Source organism: Cicer arietinum, chromosome 6, assembly GCF_000331145.2.
Source record: "Cicer arietinum cultivar CDC Frontier isolate Library 1 chromosome 6, Cicar.CDCFrontier_v2.0, whole genome shotgun sequence".
Classification (NCBI taxonomy): Eukaryota; Viridiplantae; Streptophyta; class Magnoliopsida; order Fabales; family Fabaceae; genus Cicer; species Cicer arietinum.
This window is the reverse complement of record NC_021165.2, coordinates 1,727,867-1,734,082: the sequence shown is the minus strand read 5'-3', so window position 1 is coordinate 1,734,082 and position 6,216 is coordinate 1,727,867. Positions and strand designations below refer to the sequence as shown.

The following is a 6,216-nucleotide window of genomic DNA, read 5'->3' as shown; positions in this document are numbered from 1 at the left end:
GGAAAGAGGATAATATTAAAATAATTGTTTAAGGGAATCTCAGTAGATATAATATACTAAAATATAGTAGAGTAGTCCCTCGCCAACATTCTCAAGTCCCCACACGAGTGAAGATACTTGAAAATTCCTTAAGCTACAATCCAAGTCATATAAGTGTTTGATCCTATTGTTAAATATAAGATCGTGTATGACCAGTTCCTCACTGGAGTTTTCTATGCGTGTTTACTATTGCTTGCTAATTACTTTTCACTACCATCAAGTGGTCAATTACTATTATATTTGTGAGTTTATTTGTCTCTAGTGATTGATTTCAAACTATTTTCCCTTTATCTGATACAATGTTAACCTGAACTCATTTTGTTATCTTGTCTTGTCCTACACTTTGGTCGTCAAATTGATCCAATCAGGTTCTGCAACTTCAAAAAGTGCTTCAGAAGAACACAACAATGCACTTCTCTTGCTTGCACTGTATAATTCTGAGCTTTTTGGCATTACTGCAATGCCGCTGCTTCTATTGTTGGTTCTTCTCCATCTAGAGAAGTTTGTAACTTCTTGAGACCATTGATCGTATTTTGACACAGGTTTACCCACACATATCACTTACTTTGTTGAGGTCAAATCCCATTTCATTCCTATGTTTCTTTAACATATAAATTATATGTATGATGGATGCTAATTATTGTCTTATCTTCATTTTTTTTCTTTTGCTCTCTAATACTGCTTATGCATTTTTTTCATTTTAACTTTGTTTTTGACTGCATCATTGCCTTTCAAGTTCAAAATAAGGTAGACTGCCGCTGGAGTAGTCCCGAAATTAAAACCATAGGGAAACAAAAGTTGCTCTCAAACTTTTAAGCCAAAAACTCGATCTTTGTTGGGGTCCGAGTTGTTTTGTATTGTGTATACCTCTAATTAATTCTATTATAAAAAATGTTTAACTGTTTTTCAAAAGATCTTTGAGGTGAGGAGGATCCATAGTTTAAACCTGACCAAATATACATCATAAAAAAACTGAACTAATATGATTTAAAGATTGCTTGTTTAAGTTTAAAAAATTAATTTCAAATAGTTTTAATTTATTTTTTTTTATTTTTAAGAGATTTTATATAAAGTAAAATAAGTTTTGTTTAATGACAATTATAGAAAACCCTTCTTTCAACACAACAATGTTGTTTATGTAAAGAGATAAGTTAATGAAGTCCCTCATAATATTGCAAGGGTGGTTATATCTGAATCTCGTTCTTAAGTTTTTTTATGATATTCTTGATTGTATTTTGGCCCTTGTTGTTGTTGATAATGAAATGAAGTAAAAGTTTTTCTTCAAAAAATAAATAGAAATCACTCATTCACTTTGAAAACATTATACATATATTCCCCATATAAGTGGTGGTACCAATTGTGGTCATATTGTGATGGTTGATGTAGTCACATTCATAGTCGCGTCATATTTGTAAGGATGTTAAGGATCTTGATGGCACCATTAAAATCTCATTTATTACTATTTAAAAAAATCATAAAACATATATCAAAATGTCTTATTTGTTTTTTTTTTTTTTTTTATCGTTGCATCTCGTTCTGCGACCACTTAAGTAATAAATTTTTTTAACACAATAGAATGTTGTATCTCGGGGATGTAACAACTTTAATTTTTTTTATTTTTCATTTTAACAATTGAATAATTATTAATTTAATAAATTAAAAATTATAAAAATACTTAAAAAAACAAAATTATTGATGACTTTTCATTATATGTATATTTTTCATTGTTTTTAGTCTTAATCATCTTTTATTCATTAGTTAATTTAAGGAATTATTTGATATATTTTGTTGATTTTAGTTCTTTGATTTAATGAAATATTTATAATCTTATTTCCTTCATTAAGTAGAGATTTTTCGTAGTTTTTGGTTGTTTCATTTTAATACAGTGTTGAATTTTGGTGAGAAATCAACATGACCTATGTGGAGTATTTCGACCACATATGAAGTTGTAGATGTCTCATTGGAGTCAAACCAAGTGCAAATGAAAGTTAAGATCCATAGCTACAACTTTCATGAATACACCAGAACCACATTCAGACTCAAGATGAGAAAAATGCATAAAACGTCAAACAAAAGAAGTTGTGCGCCTGAAGCGCATAAGCTGCGCCTGAAGCGCATAAGCTGCGCCTGAAGCGCATAAGCTGCGCCTGAATGATTAAAAACGTTTTTTTTTTCTTCACTTTTTAGAGATGTTTTTGACTATTGGAAAGTTTGGAGACTTGTGCCCTAACATAGAAACTCAAAGATTGTCGTTTCTAACATCATTGGAGCAATTTTATCAAGAATCATTCATGAATCTTTCTTGTAATTCTTCTCTAATCACTGCTTTTTCTATCTTTGTCATGAGTAACTAAAGTCTATTTGTTAGGGATGAGTGTAACAAGATGAAATCCTTATTTTTCTAATTTGATTTCCAGTTATATGAATGAGTTTATTGAATTATTTTTCTCATATATGTGCTTAATGCTTTTTATTGCTTAATATTACAATGTTCTACAATTTGTATTTTGAAACGGGAGTGGACTTTATGAATGCTTGAGATGAGAAATTCATGAATTTGTAGTCTAGGGATAGATGCAGGTCATGAAATCAATTAAATTAGTTGCAAATGCAATAGTTTACCAAGATAATTCCAGTACGATAAGGCTTAATTTTAATCTTAAATTCACTAAGGAATTAGGGGTTACTTTGTAATTAAAGGTTCTGTCACTGAGACATTAGAGCAAGAATAATAAAGAGAATTCGGTAATAATTCAATAAAGGAATTCAGTAACTATGATCAAATTAGACACCAAGATTAGATTTGAAGTGAAACTCATCATGACATTTTTTTTATTATAAATGATCAATTTTATTACTGTTGTTAATTTTAAATATTATTTCAATCAATGGAATTTTTTGTTCAATTTTAGTAACTAAATATAATTCAATAGTAAAACGCAATTGTTGAGTTCGGCACTTGGTACTACCGTTTTATTATTATTTGCAACGAGTATACTTGCTGAAATGCTATCAATTATATTGATAAAATCAAATAAAATACATTAAATTAAAGAAAAAAATATGGTTTAGTAGATGTGCCAAAACAAATAACCTGTTATATTATGTTAACAACCCCTATAAATTTATATTATTTTAACAACTCCCTTCTATTTTGCAACTTTATTCTATTTAGTTAACAACTTCCTCTTATATTCTATCCGGATTTAATTTTTAAAAATTAATAAAAATAAAAATAATAAAAATAAAAATAATAAAAATAATTATCATTATAATTAAAAAAATAAATTATATTAATAAAATCAAACAAAATACTTGAAGGAAAAAAAATACATCAAAATTAATGCGATTGAATATATGTGCCAAAACAAAGAACGTGTTATATTATTTTATCAACTTAATTTTATTTTGTTAACAACTCCCTCTATTTTGCTGATAAATTATCAACCTAGTTTTATTTTGTTAACAACTTTCTCTTATTTTTCCTTTGAATATAATAAAAAAATAAAAATAAAAAAAAGTAAATTATATTAATAAAATCAAATAAAATACGTTAAATCGAATAATTATTTTTCCTTCAAATCTAATAAATAAAAATAATAAAAAAAAGTAAATTATATTAACAAAATACGTTAAATCGAAGAAAAAAATACATCAAGTTGAAGAAAAAAGTACATCAAATTTAAATTAATGATGTTCACCTAAATGGCGTTTCACATCTAGGATGTCGCCGAACTCGTCTAACTCTATGAATGAGTTGAAGTTGTTCTGGTTGATCTTCATTTTAATCATTATCCTCATTGTAATTTGTATGGATTAGAACCACTAGCGCTTGCATCCGTATAATTTTGAGTATCAGTGTTATACATGGAATCAAAATTAGCATAAGCATGACTCAAGAGTTGTGCACTGAGTTTCAAACAAATTATAGAAATCAATTGCATTTGATCACATTTTCTTTAACGAAGTCCCAACAATAGATGAAACTTTTGCAATTGGAATGAAGCTTGCAAACAAGGATGAATGCATACATGCAATCAAACACTGCAATTTAAAACAATCATTGAATTTTGCGATATAAAAATCAGATACAGAAAGGTATGTTATTAATTGTTTAAGTTCAAATTGTTTGTTTAGATGCAAAGCTTCAAAACGCAAAAAGAGTGAATTGTGGGTGATTGGTAAATTGAATCTGCCTCATACATGCACACATTTTGCATTGTCACAAGATCATCAGAAGCTCGATTCTGACATGATATGTACAAACGTAATACAAGTTCTGAAAGTGGACCCTTCAATCAAAGTGAATGTCATTATTGCTTATATTCAGGCTTTGCACAACTACACATTTAGTTATAGAAAGACTTGGATATCAAAAAATAAAGTGATAGAACAAATTTATGACAATTAGGAAGAGTCTTATAATCAACTCCCACAACGATGGTTGATTATGTGAACGTTTGATCTAGGAACCAAAATAGAAATAAAAACAATTCCAACTTATCATGAAAATAGTTTGATAAGTGGGATAATGATATTTCATCGACTATTTTGGGCCTGTGTTCCGTGCATGGGCGTTTAAACTCTGCAAACCAATTGTACAAGTGGATGAGACTTGGTTGTACGACAACTGCAAGATAACTTTATTGGTAACAATTGCATATGATGGGAACCACAATGTAATTACTATTGCTTATGCTCTTGTGGAAAGTGAGACATCAGAGGGTTGAAGTTTCTTTTTGAGAAATTTGAGCAAATACGTTATTCCACAAGTCAATATTTGTTTGATTTCAAATAAACACCCATTAAAATTGCTTATAATAATCCAAATAATGGGTGGAAAAACCCTTCGTCAAATCATGTGTTATGCGTTCTACACATTTCACAAAATTTTGTGAGGGAATTCAAGGATAATGCATTGAAGAAAAAAATTGTTGCTATGGGTAATAATTTCATTCTTACTTTTTAATTAGTGTATTTTTAATAATTTTTTAACACATTGGCTATAAAATGGTTAGACAACATACCGCGAGAAAGTTGAATTACAACATTTGATGGAGGTAGCCTTTTTGGTCACATGACAACCAACCTTGTTGAGTTGATAAATAGAGTATTAAAAGACACATACAACCTTCTCATCTATACTTTGGTCCAATCAACTTATTATAAACCAGGACACTATTTCCAACAAAGGGAAAACTACACGCATCAATTTTAGCTTTTGGTCAGGTATACACAGAAAAATGCATAAATTTTATGAAATTCAAAATACGTAAATTCAATAGTCATAAAGTTGATAGTTTTGATCGAAACAACCATACTTTCATAGTCCACGAGACGGTAAATCCAAGAGAAGGACGACCAATTGGTCATTTCACTATCTACGATGAAACGTTCAAACCTATACCGAACAAAGGATATTAGTCAGAATATGAAGGTGTTAAAGTGTGTCACAATTCTCAAATGACACATTAGAACATAAATAGACATAATAGAATAAGTACCAAGAAAGTGCGGATTATGTCAGGTATCTGATCATACTAAGAAACATTGTTCAAACAGTACTAACACATCTATTTAAATTTGATGTATATTTTTTTTCCTTCAATTTAAAGTATTTTGTTTGATTTTATTAATATAATTTACTTTTTTAAATTATTATTATTATTTTTTATTAATTTTTAAAATATTAGATTCGGAGAAAATATAAGAGAAGGTTGTTAATAAAATAGAATTAAGTTCCTAATTTTATCTGTAAAATATGATGGAGTTGTTAAATTTTTATATGGTTGTTAAAATAATATAATACGTTATTTATTTTGGCTCATCTACTCATCCTCATTTTTTTCTTCAATTTAATATAATTTATTTAATTTTTTAAATATAATTTTGTTTTTTTAAATATTTTTATTATTTTTTAAATTAACAATTATTCAATTGTTAAAATGAAAAATAAAAAAATTAAAGCTTTGTACATGATTGCATGCCGAAATGCAATCTCCTACTGTGTCAAAAAAATTTATCCTTGAAGTGGTCGTAGGGCAGAGATGCGACCTCCTAAAGTTAAAAAAAAAAAATAGAGCATTTTGTATATACTTTTTAAGGTGGGGTATTTTGGTGACATTTTTAAAAAATAGGGATATATATATATATATACATATATATATATATATATAC

At 28.1% G+C, this 6,216-nt stretch overlaps 1 protein-coding gene across 7 annotated transcripts in view; it reads left to right on the top strand.

Annotated features, from left to right (window-relative positions):
* LOC101489760 (NF-X1-type zinc finger protein NFXL1-like) overlaps positions 1-715 on the top strand; it is a 12,037-nt gene extending 11,322 nt beyond the window's left edge. For all 7 annotated transcript variants that reach the window (XR_012163571.1, XR_189933.4, XR_003473538.2 and 4 more), the window contains one exon: positions 408-715. The gene's annotated coding sequence lies outside the window, so the exon portion shown is untranslated. The remainder of the gene's footprint in view (positions 1-407) is intronic.
* The last annotated feature ends 5,501 nt before the right edge of the window (positions 716-6,216 follow it).